A 15,001-nucleotide genomic window follows, 5' to 3' on the forward strand; every position below is an offset into this window, starting at 1 on the left:
TGGCCTTGGAGAGCAAACCCATTTGCCATCCTTTGCATAGCAATGATTTTGTGTTCACAAAGGAGGGTGGGAAGAGGAGGAGTTCTTCAGTGGCCCACAGCTAACAAGACCTGGAAGCTGGGAAGGAATATATAAAAAGAGCTGTTTTCTGAGATTGCAAGTAAATTTAGCTTTAAGGTCAAAAGTTTTACCTGGTTCAAAAGCTTTACCCGTTTTGGGCCTGTCTGGGATATATCCATTCTTTTCTGCTGAGTAGGAAACACACGGTGCAAGAAGTAACTCCACTTAGGGTAGCGGCACATCTGCTCCTTGGGAAGGAAGGAGTAGGTGATACGTTACAAGGATGCAGGCATCCAGAGGGTCCCAGTAGAGAAGGAGGGGGTCAGAGGCTGGGGTTGAGCGGGCTGAGCTGGAGGGGTGCAGTTCCCTGCCAGGTCTGGTAGCCCATGGTGATCCCACAGAACCACATGTATTCTCTTTGTCTGCTGCTGGTATTTAGACCCGCTGCTGAGATGTCCTGGCAGGATTGTCTGTCCAAATCCATTCAAAATTGATTTTTCTGTTTTCGATGGGGAATTTTGGCCAGGATCCCTGTTGCCCCCATTTGGTGAGACAATCTTCCTTCCTTTCATCTTATTAGCTGCCTCACCGTGGGAGTCTGAGCCTCCAGGTTCCCTCTTGAGCCAGTTCAAATGGCCTGAAGCCATCCCAAGGATCAAGGTGGGTCTGTAGGTCAAGGCTGAAATGCCCAGATGCATGTATTTAGAGCAGCAGCCTCTCTGCGGGGTGGACACAGCCCAGTGCTGAGAAATTGGGTTCTGAGCCAGGATTCCCTCACTCTGTTAGGGAGCTGAGAACATCCAGAATCAGAACAGAGGAAAAGAAGGAGTCAGAGGAGAGAAGCAGAAGCCCCGTAGGAAACATACTCACAGGATTTCCTCCAAGACCAGCTCCTCTGGTCAATGCACCTATTTGAAGGCCTGTTGCCTGGGAGCTTGCTGTGCTGTCAGGAGCAGATGGAGTGTTGATGCATGCCAGGTGCTCTGGGAGCCTGCGAAGTGGAGGAAGCGTGAATCCTTTCCTCCAGGAATTTACACCCAGACAGAAGAGATGACAAGTACAAACCTAATGAAAATTAAATGTGGAGAAGACAGACAGCTAAGAGATGCTAAGAGGAGTGTAGATTAGGAGGAACTACAATCTTCACTAAAGGCTTTAAGAACTAGACTTACAGGTGTGTGTGTGTGTGTGTGTGTGTGTGTGTGTGTGTGTGTATTTGCCAAAAGCTCTCAGTTCTCTGGATAAAGGGCTCTCATTCTCAATCTTGGCTTCTTGGCTGTACATTGGAGTTAACGGATGAACTTTAAGAAGTTCTGATGCTTGGCTCCATCCCCAGAAATTCTGAAGCAATTGAGTCTGACTCTAGCGGGGACACCCACAGGGATAGACAAGTTCAGGTTGTATGATTGGCTGGCCTCTGGGGCTCATCTGATTTGACTGATAAATAGGAAAAATGGTGGTGGTGTGAAGGAGAGCGCAGTTTCTGTGAGTCAAATGGGAGATACCGTCTTTACTCTTCTCTGGGGTGGGTGAGGAAGGAGGTGGTCTCTGGGTTGTGTTTTCATGAGGCAGGCTTCCACAGCCCCAAAGCAACACCTCCTTCTAATTCTTTAATTTTAATTAACATACCCTGAGTGGGAGAACTTTTCTCATTTCCTGCCTTCTCTTCCCTCCACTCGTTCTTGCCTTCTATCCTCTCTCCCTTCCTTAAACTTTATCTACAAATATTTATTAAGCATGTGCCACATCCCAGGCACAGTTTTTCAGGTCCAGCAATGAACCAGGCAGATTAGTTTTCAATTTCAAGGAACTGACACCTTAGGTGATTGTCATAAAGCACATGTGAAGGTGGTGGAAATGCATGTACCCGAAGAGTCAGCTGTGGGTGCCTTGGTGCTGTATTTTGTAGCTGTCCCAGAATCTCTTGTAAGCCCAGTATTCTGCTCTCCCTGTCAAGTCCCCAGACACATAGGTGAGCCCTTTGAATGTACCAAACCAATAGAAGTCCTAAAGGATTACAGCCCCATCTGATATCACCTTGAGTTTTAGAAGATCCTCCCGACTTGCTTAGCTCTTACATTCAACAAGGATGCATCCCTGTTGCTAGGAATTGTGGTGAGATATCTATGATGACAAGGAAAAAGAATTATATCAGGGCACAGAAGACCTGGGTTTAAATCTTGACTCTCTCACTTACTGGTTAGAATACCTTGGGGACATTACTTACCTGGGCTTTCTCAGGTTCAATTCTCATTCATTGTTATAACAAAATATTTTCTGAGAGCTTATTGTGAGCTACTTAATCTGTTGGGAACTTTCCATATATTATTTTGTTTTAATCCTCACTCTGTTCCCATGAGATAGTTGCAGTTAGTACAGGGCTCAGAGAGGTCAAAAAGTATGCCCACGGCCACATGGCTGGTAAGTAGCAGGACAGGAATGAAAAGCCAGGCTATGTGACTTGAGGACCCCAGCTCTTGTTGTATATTAGAAGGATGGTATTTCCTCACTGGCTTGTTCTGAAGAGTATCTATTGTGTGAAAGCTGAAAGGGGGTGGACAAGTGCTTGACGCACAAGAGCCTCCCAGTCATTAGTAGGGGATTTTTTTAACCAATGTGCTTTATGACTATGGGTTAACTCTTTCCTAAATCATGATATTATGCCCCTGTAGGAACTCAAAAGGGTCTAAACAACTAATAATACTTCTCAATGTCACCAGCCCCACATTAGTTAGTGTTAGTCACTCAGCCCTGTCCTACTCTCTGTGACCCCATGGACGGTAGCCCGCAAGTCTCCTCTGTCCATGGATTTCTCCAGGCAAGAATACTGGATTTGCCATTCCCTTCTCCAGAGGATCTTCCCAACCCAGGGATTAGACCCAGATCTCCTGCATTGCAGGCGGGTTCTTTACCATCTGAGCCACCAGAGAAGCCCCACGTAGCAGCATTCATAATAGAGAAATATTTACAGAGTGCTGTAAGATTTGCCTACTTCCTGGCATCACCATAAAGTTAGGCATTCTGCAACTTTTTATAGAAGCATGAAAAAAATTAGACAAGGATACCACTTCTCATTGCTATTATGATCAAAAGATTGTTCATTTCCTCATGGAAAAATTCATCAGACTGTGATAAATGGTTATGACAACAAAAATGTCACTTAATATTTTTGTACAGGTTTTCGCAGGGAAGTCTTCAAGCCATATTCTTGCATGCATCTTTCCAGCCTCGCTTTTCATTCCTCCTCTTGTATCATCCCTTTCTCTGTGGCATTTGAACCTCATGACCACTTGCCTTCTAGAATATCACCCTCTCCTCTACTCTCACCCTTGACACAACTCTTCTCAGTTTGACTGGTTCTTTCATCTCTGCCTGGCCCTTAAATGTTGCAATCACTACCTTTGAGGCAAAGTATCATCCATTCATTGATCCATTCAACAAAGATATCTTGAACACTCACTCAGTGCCAGACAGTGTTCTAGGTGCTGCGGGTACAGCAATGGACAAGACCTCATGGAACTACCTGCTGTCATGGGGGTTCTGTGCTAAAGGGGGAGGCAGATAATAAAGTAAATCTGTAAGTTGTAGGGAGTGATGGATGATACCAAGCAAAAGGAAGAAAAACAAAGCAGGAAAGGAGGAGGGATGCTAGAGTTTAAGTCTAAACAGGTGGTCAAGGAAGTTCTCAGTGAGAAGATATTTATGCAAGGACCTGGAACCAGGGAAAGAGTGAGCCATAGGGCTTTGAGAGAAGGCCCCTGCCCCCAGAGTGTCTGAGGACCATCAGGGAGCTGGTGTGGAGGGAGGGAGGGAGTGAGCAGGAGCATGGAGGAGAGGAGGTCACGGGAGGGCTCCTGAAAGCTAGGTACTACCTTCTGACACTGCCATGAGGACATTGTCTTTGGCCATTGCTGGGCTCTGAGCAGAGGAGTCATACCTGACATTTTTCTTTTTCCAATCACTTGGTTTTTTAAAAATAAATTTATTTATTTTTTGGCCACACCATGTGGCATGTGGGGGTCCTTGTCAAGTCACAGAACATTAGATAATGGAACAAACATTTATTTATTATTTTTATGGGTTATTCATTTTAATTTCCACAATAGACTGATAATATGTGTTGTTGATACCATTTTACAATAATTAAACTGAAACTCAGAAACATTATTGGTCAAAGCACCTCAACTGTAATAGTAGGAATGGAAAAGGAGATCGAGACTCATTGCCTTTTGATTCTAAATCCATGCTTTTTATTTTCTAGCTAGTCAGTCCCCTCCTATCAAGAGTTGACATCAGATTCATCAGAACTATAAAAATAAAATACTGATAGCAAATAAACAATTAAAGGCTTGGCCTGAAAACCATTCATCTAACGTCATCTCCTTTTGAAAGGAGTGGGAATTGTGTGTATCTGGGAGCCTGGCCTGGGAATGAGACATCTCAAGTGAATGCACATGAGTATTGTTGGTAAGCCATTGTTTGCTCTTCCTTTTTGAGGGTGTTGGGACAGGCCCACATGGCAACTTTTTATGATTTCACTTGGCATTGTGACCTAGGAGTTGGCATTGGGGCCCCATGGCATGCTGGGATACTCCTTATCACAGTAGATAAAGGAGCTTGAAATCACCAGCTGGCCTGGATTTCCTAGTGAGATTGGAGGGGCAGATATCGCTGGGAGGGGAAAGGACTGTGGGTAACGTCCTGGGAGAATGATTAGCTGTGGAAGGCCAAGAGGGCCAGTTTAAAACAATCCTCTTTCTCCAGAATCTTTCTCTGGGCATTTGATAACATAGGATTCCAAAGGCTGAAATGGTATAGTTACATAGTGACTCTGCTGGAAATGAGATCCTTTATTCCAGCTCATAATCTCCATTTTCCCTTCTGGAAAAATACCAAATGACCTTTTTTTTTTTTTTTTATGTGGGCCATTTAAAAATCTTTGTTGAATCTGTTACAATTATGGCTTCTGTTGTTTTTTGGGTTCTGTTTTTTTTTGGCAGTGAGGCATGTGGGATCTTAGGTCCCAGACCAGGGATCGAACCTACTGCACCTTTTGCATTGGAAAGTGAAGTCTTAACCACTGGACCACCAGAGAAGTCTCCCCATGTGATCTTTTATATGGATAAAAAGCCAGATCCTCCAAGTAGACTTCCAATTCCTAGGTCCATTGGAAATGTCCAGTGTTGGAGACAAGGATTCAGTAGCTGGTCTTCCTTTCTGTCCAGGATATCGTCCCTTGTTTCCAATCATCTTTTAAATCTGGCACAGTAGGCAGAGATCAGCAGACTGGATGGTGTGTGCTGGCTGAGAGTGTGCATTCAGGAAGTGGGGATAGCTTTTGGGGGGAGGGTGGAAAAGCCTTCAAGTGGCCTCAGGCTGCATCTGCGTCTTTCCAGCCCTGGTCTCCTTGTAGATCTGTGCAGGTGTGGCAGCAATGGTCATTGCCAAACCCTGGTATAATTGAAGGAGTAGGGTTTGCTTAGGCTCAGGATCCTCTCTTCAAATAAGATATTCTAAATCACGAATTCTTTCAACAGACAGTAGGCACACAGTAGAGCCCTGATACTGTGTGAGGTGCTCTGAAGCACAGCAGCTTCAAAGACATGGCCCGTCCCCTCATGGTGCTGAGTGTGTAGTGGGTAGGGGGTGCCGAAAAAGGGCACATATATGGACTATGTCATGGCTCAGGCAGGAGATAAAGTGTTCTCTTCTCTGAGAAGGCAGAGTCAAATCAAGCTGGGAGTGTGGGGTGACATCTAAGAGAAACTGACTTTTTGATTTCAAGAACAACTTTCAATGCATTTTCTAAACTCCATGCTGTTTGTTTCTCTGGACAAAAATATCTGGGAATCATTACACTTCTGTATGCTGAGAATGCAAGACTGACCTCTTTACTTGGGACACATCTCAGAGTTGTGTCTGCAGTGAGCACCCTTGAGGGATGAAGTAACATCTCCCTCAAGGACAAAGGGCAGGCGGGCTTACCTCTTGCTATAAAAGTAGTGGATTCCCCAAGGCTCAGTGTCCCTCAGCTGCAATTTGGACTTACTGGATGTAAAGCCTCCATCTGGGCTTATTATACTGTCACGTGGAAACTGGAGGCCAGAGAAACAGATGCAGACATGCTGCTGCTCATGCTGCTTGCTGTGCTGGGAGCAGTGACATCCTTTGTCTCTGATCCAGGAGTCTTGTGTCATCTTCTAGCATCCAGGAACATGCTAACTTGTGAGCTTATAAAATTCTAGGCCCAACAGTGCCCCTTTCACAATGTGAGGAAAGGCTCTTTCTGTGCTATGCTTGGTTCAAAAGGAAGAAGAGAACCCTTGGCAAGGTGGTTTGAGCCCCCTGTTATATGACAGACACATAACATGATAGCTCTATCCCACTGGCGCCATCATAGTTCTCGGGGATCTGAATTGAGATGCGATAGATTATTCTAGAGCAGAAATTCCCGGAGTGTTTTCCATTTTGACAGATGAGCCATTTTTTTTTTTTTTCAAATTTGTAAGAAACACTGGTATATATGAAGAACTCAGGAAACTACTATTTTAAGGATACATTTTGGGTTTGAAAGTTACTTTTTTGTTGTTGTTGTTATTTACAAGTATTTCAGGAAAGAATGTTCACGAACCCATTTCGGTGGGAGCTGCCCTGTAAGGCAGCCTAGGAACCCTTGCGCTAGATTACATACACAGTACTTGGTGGTGGAGGGCTCTTGCCAGAGAAGCCAGTTACTTCTCTACTACAGGCATCATAGGAAGCAATCCCCTTTGTGGATTTGCTGCATTCTGCTCTATGGCCTTCAGTTCTGTAGATTCAGAGACTTGATTTATCAGCTCAGGAGTGACTTTCAAGAGCTGACTCACATTAACTGTGCTTAAAAGGCTGACGTATAGACCAGCATCACTTTTGTTCAGTTAGACAAAGGCTCCCCTGCTACTCAGCCAACACAATCCTACATCAAGGGCTTGGTGACAGGAGTGCATGAGAGTCACCAGGACACCCTCCCCCCATCTGCACAGCATTATGTAGTGGCCCATGACCCTGTAGCTGTGTATAATGCTGGTGTCCCCAGCTGGACTCTGAGCTTGTGAGGAAGGGACCACACACTGTTCATTCTTCTACCCACAGGGGTTAGAACAGGGTTTTGTCTTCTTCTACAAACTAAGGAAAGGAAGGAAGGAAGAAAGAAAAAAAAAGGGAGAAAGAAAGATGGATGGACAAAAATGGCAAGCAATAAACTAAAAGCAGAGAGCTTTTCTGATTTAGAAAACGTTTTTACACATATTAGTGCATGTACATGATATACACTATCATATATACATATAACATGTGTATGTTGGTGTGATCTTAACTGTCCCGTGAGGTATATCAGAGGTTGTCATTATTTTGTGGTTGGGAAACTGAGACTCAGAGAGGTTGTTTGACTAAGTCAGGGTCACACAGCACATAGGTCTTATAGCTGAAATCTGGCTCTCTGCCCTCCATAGTTTGACTTTGGGAGGCGAGTGCCTTTCCTCATTAAAGCCTGCTTGATGGAGCTAACCCCGTGAGGAGGTGGACCTTACATGTGGTTGCTCTATTAGCTCAGCTCTGGATGGCTTCTCCTATTTAATAAATCGTGTTAACTTTACTAGCACTTGTTCTTGGCTCCACTAAACAGCAGTGGTTTAGTCAATGTGTTGGAAAAATGTGCTAATTGTAGGCTTTAATTTTCTTCCATCTTAAAATAAAAATACTTAGCATTTTAGTTCTTGAAGAGAGGAACGATGGGGTGGGGCTGGGGGACTCACAGAGGTTGATGGCTTGCGGGGACCAAAGGGCAGAGGAGCAGAGTGTGCAAGGGCAGAAAAATGGAAGTTTGCGGGAGGTCCTAGGTCTGGGGTCTATTTAGTGGGAGGGTATGTGTGTGTGTGTGTGTGTGTGTTGAAGGGGGTGTGCTGAAGAGAGGGGGAGAGGCAGAGAGGAGGAAACCATCAATGATCCCTATTACACAAGAAGAAAGTATTTAACAGTTCATGCAATTTGTTGCTATCAAATTATTGACTGAAAATGTATTAATACGTCTTTTGTTAAAGTGTTAGTTGCTCAGTCGTGTCCAACTCTTTGTGACCCTGTGGACTGCAGCCCACTAGGCTCCTCTGTCCATGGAAGTCTCCAGGCAAGAATGCTGGAGTGCGTTACCATTCCCTTCTCCAGAGTGTCTTCCCAACCCGAGGATTGAACCCTGGTCTCCCACATTGCAGCCAGATTCTTTATCGTCTGAGCCACCAGGGAAGCCTATGTCTTTTGTTACCCAAATGTTATTGACTGGAGACGTTTCAATATTCACTTACATTAACAAATGGCCAGTCACAGGCTTTAGTTTCTGCAAAACCCTTGTGGTCAATAATGTGCTACTTGGCAACTGCAAGTGGGTAAAGTACAAGGTCATGAATTATTCTCTCACGAATAGAATTATTCTCTCATTCAAGAAGTGTTTTTTGAGTACCTGTAATCCCCAAGGACAGAGCCTGGCTTGCTGTAGTCCATGCAGTTATGTAGATTTGGATCCAGTTTAGCGACTGAATAACAATGAAAACATGTCCCAGGCACTGTATTCAATGTAGAGTCAAAAGTGGGACTCTAAGATCCCCAAGGCAGACGTGGCCCCTGGCGTCATTGAGCTGACAGTGGAGTCGTAGAATCCTAGAGCTGGATGGAACCTTAAAGGTAATCTTTTCAATCCTTTATTTCACAGTCATAGAAACAGATGCCCAAAGAGGGCAAATGAACTTGACTCCTATCACTTGGTTATTTAGTGGCAGAGTCCAGATTAGAACCCAAGTCTACTGATCCCAGGCCCAGACTTCTACTGAAATCCTCTAAAAACAGAATCTATTCAGGATTGGGAGCCATAGATATATGGGAATGTGTTAGAGTGTATTAGCCAGGGCAATGTTAGTGGCCATAAGGAATAAACTGCCAAGTCTCTGTAGTTTAAACAGTAGAATTTGATCTCTCCCTCCAGTTAAGTCCTTTCAGCAACTGGAATCCACACAGTTGGATTCAGTCAGCTTTAAACTGTGGCTTCTAAGAACATCAAAAAGCCCTAGATTTTGCTAGTGGGTGGTTACATGGGCCCAGGTCTGGACATGGTGCTCCTAATCCACTGGCTGAAGCTCAGTCATGTGGTAACACCTCATTGCCCAGGAGGCTGGGAAATCCAGTCAGTGCTGCCAGGAGGAGGCAGGACTTGTGTGGTTAGCAGGTAGCCAGTCACTGCCATCTACATTACCTGTGGATTTCATTATTGATTGGAAAGGGAAAGTTACAAAATATTTGTTACTAAAAGAGGACTTTGGACAGGACAGACAGTACAGAGTTGAGAACTGTTATGGTATGTACTAGTCCCTAGCAGGAGGTGTTCAGTGGACACTCCCAGTTTTTCCTTTCCCATGGTTTTCCAATCCATTCCTAACAAGAATTGACTTTGACTTGATGGAAGTCCTCTCAACCTCATTGGAAGGGCATAGCCATGGCTCCAAGGAAGAGGGAGAGAAGGAAGGAGTCTGCAGACAGGTTTTCAGCAAATGCTCCTTGTGCCTTGGGTGTGGGAATTTCTGGACTGGGCAATGTTGAATCCGAAGTCAGAGACAGTCTTATTCCTTCTTGATGAGCTTGGAGCTTTTATAAGCCCTCATGTCTGGACAGTGCCTCCTGGCTGACAAAGAGTTTTCTAGAACATTGTCTCATTTCAACATTATATCCAGCTTCTGAGATGCAGGAGAGGGAGGGAGGGAAGGAATTGGCAGGAAAGAAGGGAGTTCAGAGGGAGGGGAGATGATTTCTAACTGAGAAGGGTACCCAAAGAGGCTTCCCTGGGGAGAGGGCATTTAAGAAGGGACTTGAGGGAAGCATGGGAGAACAACAGACAGCACTGCAGGTGTGGACCACATTGTCAGCAAAGGCACAGAGGTGTGAAAATCCTGGGGTGTCTTGGGGACTGGGAGAGAAGGTCAGCCTGGAAAACTTAATTGCACCCAGACTGCAGTATCCTTATGATCAGCACCCTCACTGCCCTCTTTGGAATGCATTTCCACATCACCTGCTAGAGGCCAGGCACTTCGCTAGGTGTGTTGTTGATCAGTCCTTCAGTTGTGGCTGACTCTTTGCGATCTCATAAACTGCAGCAGGCCAGGCTTCCCTGTCCTTCACCATCTCCTGGAGTTTGCTCAGACTCTTGTCCATTGAATTGGTGATGCCATCCACCCATCTCATTCTCTCTTGTCCCCTTCTCCTCCTGCCCTCAATCTTTCCCAGCATCCGGGTCTTTTCCAATGAGTCAGCTCTTTGCAACAGGTGGCCAAAGTATTGGAGCTTCAGCTTGCTAGCTGCGGGAGACACACAAAAAAGTATCACACACAGTTTCTGCCCTTACAGTGCTTACAGCTCCCTGAGGAGAACTGCCACACACACAGAGCAACCTTTCACGAAATACATAGGAGCTACTTGTAAAGTTTGCACCTCTGTTTAATGTGTGTGTGCTTTCCTGCTCCAATCAGAGCAGCAGAGGCCTCCAGAGTTCCCTTTCTTGTGTGCCTAGAAAGTGAAAATGAAAGAGAAGTCGCTCAGTCGTGTCCGACTCTTTGCGACCCCATGGACTGTAGGCCACCAGGCTCCTTAGTCCATGGAATTTTCCAGGCAAGAATACTGGAGTGGGTTGCCATTTCCTTCTCCAGGGGATCTTCCCAACCCAGGGATTGAACCCAGGTCTCCCACATTGCAGGCAGACGCTTTACCATCTGAGCCACCAGGGAAGCAGGGAAGTGTGCCTAGAGCTCTCCCTTAAAAAGGTCTCATTTGAAGATTAACCTAGGATTGATTAGTCTTTGAGGAGGCAGTGTAGCCCATGGTTAAGACCATCTCTGGAGTCTAGAGGGCTGGGCTGGAATCTAGGTTCCACCACTGATGACATATGACCTCTGCTGGAATGCTTAGTCATTCAGCTTTGGTTACTTGTCTATAAAATGGGATTGCAAATGCTACCTAGCTGATTTGAGTTGTCATAAGTAGCAGCTGAGATGATGTGGGAAAACAGTGTCGTGCATGGGACACAATGAACTCTTGATAAAGGCTATCAAACACAAAGATGCTCTTGGTTGTGGCTTTTGTAGCCTGCTGGCAATACTAGAGTTGTTGAGCAGGGAGAGCACTAAGGAACTTGACCTTCTATGAATTCCTGGTCAGGAAGCAAAGTCAGGCTGGTGGGCCAGGTCATTGTGGGGACGTGATAACATTAATTGGCTTAAAGGACTTGCGATTTCCTAAGAAGTTAGGTGCTTCTCGTAGAAGCACACCACACACACACCCTCTTTAGCAGCGCCTGGATTGAAGAGAGGATGTTTTGAATGGGTCACCACTGACTGTCACATCCCGTTCTCTGGCAGTGGGTTTCCCACAGCTAAACCAAGGCCAGTGTTAGGGCGACTGCTGAGGTAGGTGGGACAGGAGCCCAACTTTGTGGCAGGTGATGCATGCCTCAGAAATATGCCTACTCCTTGAGAGTTTCCTTCAATTATACTGCCCCGTGTGAGTTTACACACCCTTGCACACAATTGGCTTTCCTCTCTTAGGAATTTGGGATATTTTGGGCGTTGCCAGTCAGCTGTGTTTATTAGATAGCCTTTGTTTTCCCCTTCTAAGATAGGAAGCTCATTAGGAATGAACACAAACCATGACACTTTAACCTAGAGTTCCCTTGAGAACTGGGGATATGTCTTAAGGAGGTCAAGTTCAGACAGATACAGTCCAGCTGGGAGGAGGTAAGCTGCCTGACCGGGTCCTTGGCGATGCTGGGCTGAAAGAGTAACAGTCCACATTCCGAAGATTTTGCAGAATCTTCAAAATTTTGAAGGTTCCCCTAGTATGATTCCCCTAGTATTCTCTTTGCTGCTGAAGTGAAAAGATAAAATGAGGTTATCATATTAAATGTATACAAGTTTAGTATTATTATATCACATGGGGTTCATCTGACTTAGAAGTCTGCCCTTCCTTATTGTAATGCTTAACACAGTATATTATAATGGCTTAATTTGTGTCAATTTCTCCCATAGACTATAAATCTTGAGAGTTCAGGCATGAATTTATCTTGTTCATTTAGTGTGCTGTTCATTTAATAATTGTCAAATGAATGATGCATGAATGAATTGACCATGATTCCTCTGATATGACAAAAGATTAATACTGAGTTTTACATATGCCAAGATCTCTTATTTTACGCCTACTCCTAAATATGTGTCATTTTTTGGCATTGCCTTTCTTTGGGATTGGAATGAAAACTGACCTTTTCCAGTCCTGTGGCCACTGCTGAGTTCTCCAAATTTGCTGACATATTGAGTGCAGCATTTCACAGCATCATCTTTCAGGATTTGAAAGAGCTCAACTGGAATTCCATCACCTCCACTAGCTTTGTTTGTAGTGATGCTTTCTAAGGCCCACTTGACTTCACATTCCAGGATGTCTGTCTCTAGGTGAGTGATCACACTAACGTGATTATCTTGGTTGTGAAGCTCTTTTTTGTGTAGTTCTTCTGTGTATTCTTGCCACCTCTTCTTAATGTCTTCTACTTCTGTTAGGTCCATACCATTTCTGTCCTTTATCGAGCCCATCTTTGCATGAAATGTTCCCTTGGTATCTCTAATTTTCTTGAAGAGATCTCTAGTCTTTCCCATTCTGTTGTTTTCCTCTATTTCTTTGCATTGATCACTGAAGAAGGCTTTCTTATCTCTTCTTGCTATTCTTTGGAACTTGGCATTCAGATGCTTATACCTTTCCTTTTCTCCTTTGCTTTTTGCTTCTCTTCTTTTCACAGCTATTTGTAAGGCCTCCTCTACAGCCATTTTGCTTTTTTTGCATTTCTTTTCCATGGGGGTGGTCTTGATCCCTGTCTCCTGTACAATGTCACGAACCTACGTCCATAGTTCATCAGGCACTCTATCTATCAGATCTTGTCCCTTAAATCTATTTCTCACTTCCACTGTATAATCCTAAGGGATTTGATTTAGGTCATACCTGAATGGTCTAGTGGTTTTCCCTACTTTCTTCAATTTAAGCCTGAATTTGGCAATAAGGAGTTCATGATCTGAGCCACAGTCAGCTCCCGGTCTTGTTTTTGCTGACTGTATACAGCTTCTCCATCTTTGGCTGCAAAGAATATAATCAATCTGACTTCAGTGTTGACCATCTGGTGATGTCCATGTGTAGAGTCTTCTCTTGTGTTGTCGGAAGAGGGTGTTTGTTATGACCAGTGCATTCTCTTGGCAAAACTCTATTAGCCTTAGCCCTGCTTCATTTCGTGTTCCAAGGCCAAAGTTGCCTGTTACCCCAGGTGTTTCTTGACTTCCTACTTTTGCATTCCAGTCCCCTATAATGAAAAGGATATCTTTTTTGGGTCTTAGTTCTAAAAGGTCTTGTAGATCTTCATAGAACCGTTCAACTTCAGCTCAAACTATGATCAACTGTGATCAAACTTCAGCTCAATTGTGCTCAAACGACCACACAATTGCACTCATCTCACATGCTAGTAAAGTAATGCTCAAAATTCTCCAAGCCAGGCTTCAGCAATACATGAGGTGTGAACTTTCAGATGTTCAAGCTGGTTTTAGAAAAGGCAGAGGAACCAAAGATCAAATTGCCAACATCCGCTGGATCATCGAAAAGGCAAGAGAGTTCCAGAAAAACATCTATTTCTGCTTTATTGACTATGCCAAAGCCTTTGACTGTGTGGATCACAAGAAACTGTGGACAATTCTGAAAGAGATGGGAATATCAGACCACCTGACCTGCCTCTTGAGAAACCTGTATGCAGGTCAGGAAGCAACAGTTAGAACTGGACATGGAACAACAGACTGGTTCCAAATAGGCAAAGGAGGACGTCAAGGATGTATATTGTCACCCTGCTTATTTAACTTATATGCAGAGTACATCATGAGAAACGCTGGGCTGGAAGAAGCACAAGCTGGAATCAAGATTGCTGGGAGAAATATCAATAACCTCAGATATGCAGATGACACCACCCTTATGGCACAAAGTGAAGGGGAACAAAAAAGCTTCTTGATGAAAGTGAAAGAGGAGAGTGAAAAAGATGGCTTAAAGCTCAACATTCAGAAAAGGAAGATTATGGCATCTGGTCCCATCACTTCATGGCAAATAGATGGGGCAACAGTGGAAACTGTGTCAGACTTTATTTTGGGGAGCTCCAGAATCACTGCAGATGGTGATTGCAGCCATGAAATTAAAAGACGCTTACTCCTTGGAAGGAAAGTTGTGACCAACCTAGACAGCATATTCAAAAGCAGAGACATTCCTTGCCAACAAAGGTCCATCTAGTCAAGGCTATGATTTTTCCAGTGGTCATATATGGATGTGAGAGTTGGACTGTGAAGAAAGCTGAGTGCCAAAGAATTGATGCTTTTGAACTGTGGTGTTGGAGAAGACTCTTGAGAGTCCCTTGGACTGCAAAGAGATCCAACCAGTCCATTCTAAAGGAGATCATTCCTGGGTGTTTTTTGGAAGGAATGATGCTAAAGCTGAAACTCCAGTATTTTGGCCACCTCATGTGAAGAGTTGACTCATTGGAAAAGACTCTGATGACGGGAGGGATTGGGGGCAGGAGGAAAAGGAAATGACAGAGGATGAGATGGCTGGATGGCATCACCAACTCAATGGACGTGAGTTTGAGTGAACTCCAGGAGTTGGTGTTGGACAGGGAGGCCTGGCGTGCTGCGATTCATGGGGTTGCAAAGAGTCAGACACGACTGAGTGACTGAACTGAACTGAACTGAAATATGTGTCAGGAAGTCAGCTTTGCAAGCAGATCTCAAATCTCTGTATCTTTGTGTCGTGGTCCTCCTCATTTCACAAAGGGCTAATCTGCTGAGGGATCCTGCTGGTTTTAGTA

This window comes from Bos javanicus, chromosome 5, assembly GCF_032452875.1.
Source record: "Bos javanicus breed banteng chromosome 5, ARS-OSU_banteng_1.0, whole genome shotgun sequence".
Lineage (NCBI taxonomy): Eukaryota > Metazoa > Chordata > Mammalia > Artiodactyla > Bovidae > Bos > Bos javanicus.